Here is a 14,471-nt window from a genome sequence, read left to right as displayed (position 1 = left end):
GCCAGTTTATAGGACAAAGATAAGAATGAGAGAATTCTTATCAGAACCATGCAACAAGAAAACAATGAAATATATCCTTAAATTTCTGAAAAATACAGAATACTATAACATTGATACAGAAAATCATGCAAAGACTTTTTAGATCAAAATTCTAACAGAACTTAGATCTGGAAAAGTTGTACTATAAGGAAGAACTTCAGAAAAATTGTAAACGATACCAGACTGGAATTAGGATCTACATGAAGAAATAAAACCCACAAGATAGGTTAAATATATGAGTAAACAACCATTTTTTTAAAAAGTCAGTACCTTTAATAAACAACTGACTGTTTTAAAAAGGTACTGCAGAATTTGTGACATGTATATAAAATTGTATGACAAACTAACAAAGACAATGGAAAGATAAATGAAAGTATACTGTTGTGATGTTTTCATACATACATGATTGGTGTAATATTATTTCAGAGTAGGCTATGCTAAGTTAAATATTGGCATGGCTAATGATCTGCTATGGTTTAAATATTTTTCCTCCAAAACTCAAGTTGAAATTTTATCTCCAATGTGGCAGTATTGAGAGGTAAGGCCTTTAGGAGGTGACTAGGTCATAAGGGTTCTGCCCTCATGAATGGATGAATCAATTCATGAATTAATAGATTAATGGGTTATTATGGGAGCAGGACTGGTGGCTTTATAACAAGAGGAAGAAAGACCTGATCTAGCATGTTCAGCATGCCCACCATGTGATAACCTGCACAACCATGAAACTTTGCAGAGTCCACACTAGCAAGAATGCTGTCACCAGATGCAGCCCCTCAACCATGGACATTGCAGCTCTCATAGCTTGAAGAAATAAATTATTTTTCTTTATAAACTACCAGTTTCAGGTATTCTGTTATAGGCAATAACAACCCAACTAAGACATGACCCAATATTGGAGATAAATGGTTCAATAAAACATATTCAATTCATTAATAAGTCAATGAGAAAAGAGGAAAAATGGAATGAATAACAGATGACTCAATATGAAAAGGAAAATATACAATTTTAAACATGGGCAAAGGATCTGAATAGACATTTTCTAAAGAAGATATACAAATGACCCCAAATCACATTGAATGTTGCTCAAAGTCAAAAGCTATCAGGAAAGGCAAATGAAAGCCAAAATGAGACATTACTTCACACCCAGTAGGGTGGCTATACATATAAGAAAAAGAAAAATAACAACTGTTGGCAAAGATGTGCAAAAGTTGGAATCCCCGTATACTGCTGGTGGGAATGTCAAATAGTGGAGCTGCTTTGCAAAATAGTGTGGCAGTTTATCAAAGGGTTAAACATGGAAATAGCGTATGATCCAGCAATTCCATTCCTAGATATATACCCAAAAGAAATGAAAACACATGTGCCCACAAAACTTACACACAAATAATCACAGCGGCAATATACATACTAGCCAAAAGGGGAAACAGCCCAAAATGTCTATGAACTGATGAATGAATAAATAAAATTGATAAACAATAAAATATTACACAGCAATAAAAAGAAATAAAGTACTGAAGCATTTTACCATATGGGTGAACCTTGAAAATATTATGTTGAGTGAAAGAAACTGGTCATAAAAGGACCACCTATTGTATGATTTCATTTATATGTGATGTCCAGAATAGGCAAATCTATGGAGAAAGAAAATAGACTGGTGTTTGCCTAGGGCTGGTGTGGATGGGAGCGGATGTGGGATTGAGAAGGAAGCAATGTTTCTTTGGCAGCAATGAAAATATTTTAAAATTGATTGTGGTAATGGATGTGCAACTCTATGAATATACTAAAAGCCATTCATTGAATTATGCCATTTAAATGAATGAATTGTGCGGTATGTGAATTATATTCAACAAGGCCATTTTACAAAAATAAACAGACAAAATAAATAGGGACAAATTTAAATGATAGATTAATTAAGCATAGGAGGATTTTTTCTTTCCTCTCCCTAAATTCCTATAGACTGTTGTACCATTCTTGTGCCATGCCCAGTGCTTTCCTTTGTTTGTACTTTTGTGAAGTTTTTTGGAATTAAATTTTACATATCTTATATAAACTTGTGATTCTTTACAAAAGAGTGCTTTACCTTGCATATTGTAGCACAATGCTATTTATTGAATAGATTTATATTTTGTATAGTGGGAAATGAGTGGCATTTTAAATTATGGATTTTTGAGGCTGCATTGGAATTTTAAAGGTTAAGTGTTTTAAATCACAGTCCACGATTATCATTTTTTAATGTAATTGATTAAAGTTTCAGATATACAAATAGAAGGTTAAATATGATTTATGAAATAACCTGATACAAAGTGCCTCAAATCAACATGAAATTCTATAAAGCTACACAGAAGGTAATTAGGTTAAGAAGGTTATTTACATAAATACAAATAACTCATGCTTAGCTTTGTACATAGATCAAAGACAAAGTTGAAGGTACCATGGATTACAAATTAAATATGTCATTGCTATAATTTCAAAAGAAAAAAGATACCAGGCTAAATAAATTGCAATGAGCTATGCAGATACTCCTTACCTGGTCTTCTTAGTGTGGAAATTGGGATAATGACTAGTAACTAGTCATTATTAAATTTCAAAAGTTTAGGTAGTTTTCTTAACCAATATGTAAAGGGTTCTTTTGACATAGCCATGTATTTGAAAATTAGTCGAAAGTGTTTATATCCATATTAATTGGCAAACCACATCTATTTTTATTGAATGTTAAGGGCTAGTATAAAAATAAATAATCCAAACTACAAATAGTGTATTATCTAAATAACTATAGTGTGGTTTTGGTATGCAGGATAATTCTTTGTCCTGGTTTCCATTCCATTTTCTTGCTTCTTAATCTTCCTTCCATCTAGGCTATTGGGCACTTCACCCAGGTTCCCCAAGGTATACTAGTTACTGTATTGTATTACAACTAAAATGTTAAACACTTTAAAATCATGGTCTGTTTTCTGAATTTTTTTAGGTTTAATGCATAGATGGTGAACTACATTTATATTGCTTGGTTTCTATTTTCCAGCGTAAATGTACATAAGTACTGGCACTACAAACAATATTTGTAGATGTTTTGCAATTGGAAAACATTCTCACAGGGGTTGTTTCTTTGATATTTAAAACTATCGCATTTCCCACTTTTAAAAAATAACACTACATACATCTCTAAGAGTTTTTTGTTTGTTTAAGGTAATATAGTAAGTAGCAGAGCCAGGAGTCAAACTGCACCTTATACCATCTGCAAGATCTCTGCAAAATGACTTTCACAGGTGCAATACCAGAACTTCATACAATTTCTTGCTATTGGCAGAGAAAAAAAGTTTGTCTCTCTAAATTTTAAATAGAAAATTATTCCCTATTGCTCAGAACCCACAATGGTGGTTTCTTTTACTCACTGATTAAAATGGTCAGCTTTAGAAACACAGAGTCCTGAAAGTTGTACTCACTCTACAGTGGAGGATGTGTTGCTATATCTGGTACAAAGATGAAATTAGGTGACAATCCGGATGGTGCAGGTTCATTTGATAGCTGGATTTTAGTTGGGCTCATCAGACAATAATCCCTTACTTTGAACATCTACAAGTATGATCTAGATGACTTGGTCAGCAACCACAATTTGTGTGGCAGACCAAACACCTAGGCCCCTGGCAAAAGCCAGAAAGCCAGCAAAATTATAGCAAGGTTCGTCAAACAGAGTATTGTCCAGAGCTATGAGTTATGTCCACTGAGACACTGTCAGTCATCCATTCTCAACTAAACACAGTTGGTGCTGAGGCTGAATTGTACAGTGGACACTATCAAGTTTTAGCTCGGCAACCAAAAAATCAGTGTCTCAGGCCCAAGAATGTAGAGGAATCTCTCTAAATTGAGGACCCTATCAAACCAGTTTTGCTTCTGGAGGCAGACGGGGGAATACAATTTCCCCAAAGTATAGCTATCTCTTTTTCATGTAAAGCTGAGAAGCTGCTGTGGCCTGGCTTGCTGTACTGTTGGATACATAATTTCCATTTGACAAGTGAAGCTTGCTGGACGTCCTTACTTGTTCTCCAGTTAGTCACCACTGCCAGCATTGTGAACTACCTGGAGCCATAAGAACTTTAATTCTAGTCAATGACTCCCTTATGGTTTCCCACAAGATTTTTCTCAAGGAATTCTGCCCCAAAGGATCAAATGTCTCTTACGGCATACAAGGCTTATGTGTATATATGTATGTGTGTGTGTGTGTATATATATGTATATATATGTTTTATTATACACAGATTTCTAATATATACACACATAAAACAATGTATACATATATGTTTTATATATACATATAAGACAGAACACCAAAAAATCTCATATGTTTTACCATCATCTTTGAATAGATCTAAAATTGGCATGACAGACTGCAAAGGGTGCTGAGCTGAAAGCAAGTATTTCCATTCTTCCAGAATGAGCATTACATGCCATTCTCCTCTTCTCTGAAATGAACTAGCCAAAATTTTAAAGATGCACCTAGTTTCTGCCATGCCTTTTGTGAATTTCCCTCCTTTCTTGCTAGTGTAGATGCTCAGCCCTATAATAGTAATCTGAAAGGAAGTAGAAACCCTTCTGTCTTTTCAGGATGAATCTTAGTACTTGCTGTTACAATAAGGTAGACTTGAGGTTCCTCCCCATGTTGGTGAGGAAATCTCCCTCCCTCCTTTCTCCTCCTTGCTCCTCACCCAGCATTTCCTAGAGCAAAATTAGCAACTACAGCCCCCTATTTAGATAGGGGTCCTTGAACCTACATACATGCACCCACCTCCCCAATTTCTTCTTACTAACAAGCAATAAAGTGAGGACCAGTGCTTCCTGGATGACCATATGGTTTACTTCCAGCCTCACTATACAATTTGGTCAATATGTTTATTACCAATTCCTGTGGACTTACCTTAAATTCTGTTATCAGCTTATGTGACACTCATACTTTACCTTTTAGAAGACCTTGTCTCTGTCAGTAACTGATGTTCACTGTCAAAACATCTGAGATAGTTGGATATGTGTCCCCGCCTAAATATCATGCTAAATTGTAATCACCAGTTTTTGAAGTGGATCTGGTGGGAGGTGACTGGATCATGAGGGTGGGTTTCTCATGAATGGTTTATCACCATCTTCTTGCTACTGTTCTCATGGTAGTGAGTTCTCGTGAGATCTATTTGTTTCAAAGTGTGTAGCGCCTCTCCCTTCTCGCTCTCTTGCTCCTGTTCTGGCCATGTGATGTGCCTCCTCCCCCTTTGTCTTCTGCATGATTGTAAGTTTCCTGAAGCCTCCCCAGCAGCCAAGCAAATGCCAGTATCACGTTTCCTGTACAGCCTGAAGAATCATGAGCCAATTAAACCTCTATCTTAAAATAAACTACCCAGTCTCAGGTATTTCTTTATAGCAATGCAAGAATGGAACGATACAACGTCTTACAAGAACTGTGAGGGGTCTAAGATCTTTACCTAACTTGCAGTATAACCAGTTAGCCTGCTACAGTTTTATGGATGCTGGAAAAGACACAAGACTCCTGGGTGAGACAAAAGACTTTCTCACGGCGGTAACATTAGACAGACTATCTGATTTTTTCCACAGGTTGGAGGAACTCATGCTCTTACCAGGAGGCATGAAGGGGTCTATGTAATCCCTGCAGATATAATGGGCTTCAAGAGAGGAACTCTACACTTAGAGAATTTGGTTCTTTTATAAAAGGAAGCAAGCATATGTGTCCTTTGCTCCTGTGGGAGTCATTATCTTGTTAGGCTGGGCAGCAAGCAAGCCTACTTCCTGTTTCAGAGCGAGATACTATGTCTTTCAAGTGTGCTCATTAGGCAAACATCCTTGAAAAGACAGTTAAGGGCCCGGTGTGGTGGCTCACGCCTGTAATCCCAGCTCTCTGGGAGGCTGACTCGGGCAGATTGCTTGAGCCCAGAAGCTCAAGACCAGCCTGGGCACCATGGTGAAAGCTTGTCTCTACCAAAAAAAAAAAAAAAAAAAAAAGCGAAAAAGAGAAAAAGCAAAAATTGGCCAGGAATGATATGATGGCAAGCACTTGCAATCTCAGCTACTTGGGAGGCTGAGGTGGGAGGGCTGCTTAAGCCCAGAAGGCAGAGGTCGAAATGAGCCGAGAACACACCACTGCACTCCAGCCTAGGTGAGAGAGCTAGACACTGTCTCAAAATAAATAAATAAATAAAATAAAAGAGACCTCAGAACATAAGGTAAGTAAGCGCCTCAATCATGAGACAAGCTGACAATATGAGAAACCCATTGAAAATTGTCTCTTAACAATAACAGTACATGAAATCCTCACTAAAAATATTCATAATTTTGATAAGAATTGTCATAGACTCTTTCGGGGAATTGGAATTAAGAATCTCTTTCTTAATAAACAAATGCTTCCTATATACATTTGGTGCTATTATCTATGCAATTAAAGTGAATGGGTCACTGTCTCTTGTAATTCAGGCATTAATATCATACAATTAACCCCTGATATATGCACTATTTTACTGAAATTCAAATACTTGTTTTCATTCCCCTGAGGAGCTAGTAACATGACAGTTTCACAGCAACTCAGCAACTATGTATTCTCAGAAATAGCATAAAATGTTGCTTGAACATAAACGGATAGAAACAAATCATGGGGTACTGTATGTGAACTGGACAGTGTCAAGGGAAGCCTGAAAAAGTCAGCTTGATAAATGTTGGTGACACTGAAGAAGGCAGTTCCTGGTGCTCAGAGGGCCTTACATTCTAGTCTGAAATACATTAATGCATGTTTACTATGTAATAACATGCCTTAGATAAGAGAGCTAGTAAGTTTCGTATTTGGTAACATCCGCTTATATTTAGTTGTAGTAGTGGCTTAATAGGGTTCACATAAAGTGAGGAGAGATGTTTCACAAAAGTCACACACTAAAATGCAGTTTTTGGGAGGTGGAGCAGTGCTTTTTTCCTTCAAAGGTGGTACTTCATAGTAATTTGCTTATTGTTAACTATAAACTACATTGTTTTCACAATGTAGATACTAAATTCTGGATCATTGTAGTGATTTATTTGCCAATGCAAACATGTTGTCAGTTTCTAATGATTTTTACAATTGTATTCTTAGCACATAACCAAGAAAATATTTTTAAAATATATCTGGCCAGGCTCAGTGGCTCACGCCTGTAATCCCAGCATCTTAGGAGGCTAAGGTGGGCGGATCACCTGAGGTTGGGAGTTCAAGACCAGCCTGACTAACATGGAGAAACCCCATCTCTACTAAAAATACAAAAAAAATTAGCCAGGCGTGGTGGCATGCGCCTGTAATCCCAGCAACTCGAGAGGCTGAGGCAGGGGAATCGCTTGAACCCGAGAGGCAGAGGTTGTGGTGAGCTGAGACCACGCCATTGCACTCCAGCCTGGGCAACAAGAGCAAAACTCCTTCTCAAAAAAAAAAAAAAACGAAACAAAAATATATATTATATAAAATATATATTTAACATATTTTATTAAACATATATTATATATTTAATATATACATATATTTAAATGTATATATACATATATACATATGTTTAATATATTTAATACATATAAATATATATTTCATTATATATATAATGAAAAGGAACAATAATGTCTGGACAACAGAGATCACAATGTGATTATTGTTTGCAAACACTCTAAGACAGTAATAATAATAAAAAAATTTAGAGTTTTTAAAGCTATAGTCAGAGCCAGAGAAATATAGGATGGATAGAAATAGAAACATTTTTCAAGTGTGAGCTTCATTTAGGCCATCTGTAAACAGAGCCAAAGTTTGTGATTTAAATCTTACTTTGCTTCTGTCTTCTCCAACCTAAAGAACTAGTCATATGTGGCATAATGACGTTTCAGTGAACAATAGATTGCATTTACAACGGTGGTCTCATAAGATTATGATGGAGGTGAAAAATTCCTATCACCTAGTGATGTTGCAGTCATCCTAACATCAAAGCACAATGCACTACTCACATGTTTGCGGTGAGTAGTGCAAACAAATTTATCCCACTACCAGCTGTTTGAATGTACAGCACATACAATTATATACAGTACATAATACTTGATAATACTAAATGACCACTGTATTAGCCCATTCTCACACTGCTATAAAGAAATGCCTGAGACTGGTAACTTATAAAGAAAGGTTTAATTAGCTCATGGTTCCACAGGCTGTAAAGGAAGCATGATGCTGGCATCTGCTCAGCCACTGGGGAGGCCTCAGGAAACCTACAATTATGGTGGAAGGTGAAGGGGGAGCAAGCATGCCTTACATGGCTGGAGTAGGAGCAAGATAGACAGAAGGAGGAGGTGGAATACACTTTTGAACAACTAGATCTTATAAGAATTAACTACAGAATGCCAAGGGGAAATGGTGCTAAACCACTCATGAGAACTTCATGTCCATGATCCATTCACCTCCCACCAGGCCCCACCTCCAATACTGGGGGTTAGAATTCAACATGAGCTTTTGTCAGGCACACACATCCAAACCATATCAACCAGGTTACTGGTTTATGTATTTAGTATACTACATTTTAACAGTTATTTTAGAATGTACTCCTTCTACCAATTAAAAAAATGTTAACTGTAAAAGAGCCTCATGCCGTTCCTTCAGGAGATACTTCAAAAGAAGGCATTATTGTCATGGGAGATGATAGCTCCATGCCTGTTATTACCCATGAAGACCTTCCAGTGGGACAAGATGTGTAGGTAGAAGGTAGTGATACAGATGACCCTGACCCTGTGTAGGCCTAGGATAATGTGGATGTTTGTGCCTTATTTTTTAACAGAAAAAAATTTTCAAGTAAAAAGTAAAAATTAAAAAAGCTTAAAGAATAAAGATATAAAGAAAATATTTTTGTACAGATATACAATGTATTTTAAAAGTTTTTGTTCGTGGCTTTTTGTTGTTGTTTGTTTGTTTGTTTTTTAGACAGAGTTTCACTCCTGTTGCCCCGGCTGGAGTGCAGTGGCATGATCTCTGCTCACTGCAACCTCTGCCTCCCGGGTTCAAGCGATTCTCCTGCCTCAGCCTCTGGAGTAGTTGATATTACAGGTGCCCGCCACCACAACCAGCTATTTTTTTTGTATTTTTAGTAGAGGCGGGGTTTCATCACGTTGGCCAGGCAGGTCTCAAACTCCTGATCTCAGGTGATCCACCCACCTTGGCCTCCTAAAGTGCTGGCATTACAGGTGTGAGCCACCACACCCCGCCTTAAAAGTTTTTTTTAAAAGTTATAGAGTTTATAAAATAAAAAAGTTACGGTAAGCTAAAGTTAATATACTATTGAAGAAAGAATAATATTTTTAGGGGTGACAGCCCACCTGGGAGCAGCATGGAGCAAAAGGAACCCTCACCCGTAGCCAAGGGAAGCAGTGAGAGATTGTGCAACCCTGCCCAGTAAACCATGCTTCTCCCACGATCTTTGCAACCTATGGATCAGGAGATGCCCTCGTGAGCCCATGCTGCTAGGGCCTTGGGTCTGATACACAGAGCTGAGTGGAGTCTCAGCAGAGTAACTGCTCAGGCACACACAGAGCCCCAGAAGTTTTACATATTCTGGCCCCGGATTCCTGGCAATGTGGCAGATCCATCCCTATATTCCCCTAGGAAAGGGGCTGAATCCAGGGAGCCAAGCTGTGTCATTCTGTGGGCCCCACTTCCAAAAGTAAAGACTCACTGGCTTGGAATCCCAGCAAATGACAATAGGCTGAGTTTGCCTGAAACTATAGAGAGTTTGGTGGGGGGGGGAGGGGTGGAGACGGTCGGGAGGGAGGTCTCGGGGGAAGAGAGAGCAGCTACCATTTCTGCAGTTTGGTTGACTCAACATTCCAGCCTCCTGGCTCTGGAGAGCCCAGGAGATCCTGACTTGGAAGGGTCTTCTTCAATGCAGTACACCTGCTTTGCAAAATTGCACACAAAATGCTTCTTTAAGCAGGACTCCAATCCATTCCTCCTGACTGAGCCAGGCCTCCCTGCAGGGGTCCGTTAGTCACTCTAGCCAGGCTTATATGAACAGAACTCTGATATCTCCCTAAGAAAGATCCCAGGGGAGGCGTGGCCACCAACTCTGTGATTTGGAGAGTCCAGGTAGTCCAGATGAGGAAGGGCCACCTCTGACCAATGCAGCACATGTGCTCTATCAAAAGCAGCCAGGCTGATTTTGTAAGCAGGTCCCTGATCCCGTTCCTCCTGACTGCATGTGACCTCCCAACGGAGGTCTCCGGGCAGCAACTACAGGAGCATTAAGGCTGGCAACAAGTCAGTACCCACCTAGGATGGAGCTTCCAGAGGAAGGAGCAGGCTATCATCTTTGATGTTTTGCAGCAATCACTGGTGAAATCTCCAGGTATGGGAAAAACTAAGGCAACTAGGGTCTGGAGTGGACCGCCAGCAAACCACAGCAGCCTTATGGTTGTTAACAGACAGTGGCCTATTAAAATAAAAACAGACAGAAAACAACAACAACATCAACCAAAAATACCCCACAGAAGCCCAATTCAAGATCAGCAACCTCAAAGATCAAAGGTAGATAAGCCTACAACAATGAGAGAAAATCAATGCAAAAATGCTGGAAAATAAAAAAGCCAGGGTGCCTTTTCTCCTACAAATGACTGCAACATCTCTCCAGCAAGGGCACAGAACTGGGCTGAGGCTGAGATGGCTGAATTAACAGAAGTAGGCTTCAGAAGGTGGGTAATAAACTTTGCTGAGCTAAAAGGGCATGTGTAACCCAGTGCAAAAAAGCTAAGAAATATGATCAAGCAATACAGTAGCTGATAACTAAAAGAGTCAATTTAGAGAAGAACACAGTTGACCTGATGAAGCTGAAAAACACAATATGAGAATTTCCCAATGCAGTCACAAGTACCAATAGCAGAACAGATCAATCGTGTGGAGAAAAGAAGCTCAGAACTTTCAGACTATCATTCTGAAATAAGACAGCCAGACAAGAATATAGATTTAAAAATAAAAAGAAATGAACAAAACCCCCAAAATTTTGGAATTATGTAAGAATAGAGAATAAAAAGGGACAAACAGTACTTCTGAGAAATGTGTGATTATGTAAAAAGACAAAACTTATGACTGGGGTATCTGAATGAGATGGGGAGGATGGAACCAAGTTGTAAAACATACTACAGAATATCATCCAGGAGACCTTCCCCAACCTAGCAACACAGGCCAACATTCAAACTCAGGAAATCCAGAGAAACCCAGTAAGATATTCCATAACAAGATCAACCCCAAGACACATAATCATCAGATTCTGTGTTTCATTCCAAGGTTGAAATGAAAAAAAAAAAATGTTAAAAACAGCCAGAGAGAAAGGCTAGGTCACCTACAAAGTGAATCACATCAGTCTAACAGCAGATTTCTTGGTGGAAACCCTACAAGACATTAGAGATTGGGGGCCAATATTCAACATTCTCAAAGAAAAGAATTTCCAACCCAGAATTTCATATCCAGCCAAACTAAGTTTCATAAGCAAAGGAGAAATAAGATCCTTTTCAGACATGCAAATGTTGAGCGAATTCACCACCACCAGGCCAGCCTTGCAAAAACTCCCAAAGAAAACACTAAATATGGAAAGGAAAAACCATTACCAGTCACTTCAAAAACACACTGAGGTATACAGACCAGTGACGGTATGAAGCAACCACATAAACAAATCTGCAAAATAACCTGCTAGCATCATAACAGGATCAAATTCACACAAAACAATACTAACATTAAACATAAATTGGTTAAATGCCCCAATTAGAAGGCACAGAATGGCAAGTTGGATAAAGAGCCAATACTCATTGGTATATCATCTTCAAGAGACACATGTCATGTGCAAAGACATTCATAGGCTCAAAATAAAGGAATAGAGAAAAATTTATAAAGCAAATGGAAAACAAAAAAAGCAGGGGTTGCCATCCTAGTTTCTGACAAAGTAGAATTTAAACCAGCAAAGATCAAAAAAGAAAAAGAAGGGCATTACATAATGGTAAAGCATTTAATTAAACAAGAAGACCTAAATATCCTAAATATATATGCACCCAGTACAGGAGCACCCAGATTTATAAAGCAAGTGCTTAGAGACCTGCAAAGAGACTTAGACTCCCACATAATTATAGTGGGAGACTTTACTAGCCCACTGACAATATTAGGTAGATCAGCAAGACAGAAAATTAACAAAGATATTAACAAAGATACTCAGGACCTGAACTTAGCTCTGAATCAAGTGGACCTCAGAGATATCTACAGAACTCTCCAATCGAAAACAATGGAATATACATTCTTCTCATAGCCATGCAGTACTTACTCAAAAATTGATCACATCATCAGAAGTAAAACACTCCTCAGCAAATGCAAAAGAAATGAAATCATAACAAACAGAATCTCAGCCCACAGTACAATCAAACTAGAACTCAATATTAAGAAATTCATTCAAAACCACACAACTACATGGAAACTGAACAATCTGCTACTGAATGACTCCTGCATAAATAATGAAACTAAGGCAGAAATCAGGAAGTTCTTTGAAACTAATGAGAAAAAGGAGACAACATATCAAAATCTCTGGAACACAGCTAAAGTAGTGTTAAGAGAGAAATTTTTATCACTAAATGCCCACATCAAATTGCTGGTAAGATCACAAGTTAACAATCTAACATCAGAATGAAAAGATCTAGAGAACCAAGAGCAAACAAACTTCAAAGCTAGCAGAAGACAAGAAATAACCAAGATCACAGCAAAACTGAAGGAGATAGAGATATAAAAAAAATCCAAAAGATCAGTGAGTCCAGGAGCTGATTTTTTTTGAAAAATAAAATTAATAAAATAGACAGCTAGCTAGACTTACAAGGAAGAAAAGAGAGAAGAATCAAATAAACATAGTCAGAAATACTAAGGGGAATATCACCACTGACCCCACAGAAATACAAACAACCATCAGAGAATACCATAAATACCATACAATGAACATAAGCTAGAAAATCTAGAAGAAACTGATAAATAACTGGACACATACACCTTCCAAGACTGAACCAGGATGAAACGAAATCCCTGAACCAACCAATAACAAGCTCCAAAATTGAGGCAGTAAGAAATAGCCTACCAACCAAAAAAAGTTCAAAACAAGACAGACTCACAGCTGAATTCTATCAGATGTATGAAGAAGAGCTAATACAACTCCTACTAAAATGATTCCAAGCACTTGAGGAGAAGGGACTCTTTTCTAACTCATTCTATGAGGCCAGAATCATCCTGATACCAAAAACTGGCAGAGATACAACAAAAAGAAGAAAACTTCAGGCCAATATCCCTGACAAATAGCGATGCAAAAATCTTCAATAAAATACTGGCAAAATGAATCCAGCAGCACATCAAAAAGCTTATGCTCAATGATAAAGTTGGTTTAATCCCTGGGGTGCAAGTTTGGTTCAACATATGCAAATCAATAAATGAGATTCATCACCTAAACAGAATGAAAGACAAAAACCACATGATTATCTTAATAGGTGCAGAAAAAGCCTTTGATAAAATTCAACATCCTTTCATGTTAAAAACTCTCAATAAACTAGGTATTGAAGGAACATACCTTGAAATAACAAGAGCTACTTGATAAACCCACAGCCAATATCATACTGAATGGGCAAAAGCTGGAAGCATTCCCCTTGAAAATCAGCACAAGCCAAGGATGCCCTCTCACAATACTACTATTCAACATAGTATTGGAAGTTCTGGCCAGGGGAATCAAGAAGAGAAAGAAATAAAAAGTATCCAGATAGGAAGGGAAGAAGTCAAATTATCTTTGCTTGCAGATTACATGATCCTATATCCAGAGAACCCCATTGTCTCAGCCCAAACGCTTCCTAAGCTGATATGAAACATCTGCAAAGTCTCAGAATACAATGTGCAAAAATTGCTAGCATTCCTATATACCAAGAACAGACAAGCTGAGAGCCAAATTATGAATGAACTCCCATTCACAACTGCCACAAAAAGAATAAAATACTTAGGGATATAGCTAACAAGGGAAGGGAAGTGAAGGACCTCTTCAAGGAGAACTAAAAACCCCTGCTCTAAGAAATCAGGACAGGCAGAGGAGGTGCCAAGATAGCCAAATAGGAACAGCTCCAGTCTACAGCTCCCAGTGTGAGCGATGCAGAAGACAGGTGATTTCTGCATTGCCAACTGAGATACCAGGTTCATCTCACTGGGGCTTGCGGGACAGTAGGTGCAGCCCATGGAGTAGGGTGTGGCATCGCCTCACCGGGGAAGCACAATGGGTTGGGGAATTCCCTTTCCTAGCAAAGGGAAGCGATGACAGATGGTACCTGGAAAACCAGGACACTCCCAACCTAATACTGAACTTTTCCAATGGCCTTAGCAAACAGCACACCAGTAGATTATATCC

Source organism: Theropithecus gelada, chromosome 8, assembly GCF_003255815.1.
Source record: "Theropithecus gelada isolate Dixy chromosome 8, Tgel_1.0, whole genome shotgun sequence".
NCBI lineage: Eukaryota > Metazoa > Chordata > Mammalia > Primates > Cercopithecidae > Theropithecus > Theropithecus gelada.
Note: the sequence above shows the minus strand (reverse complement) of the source record.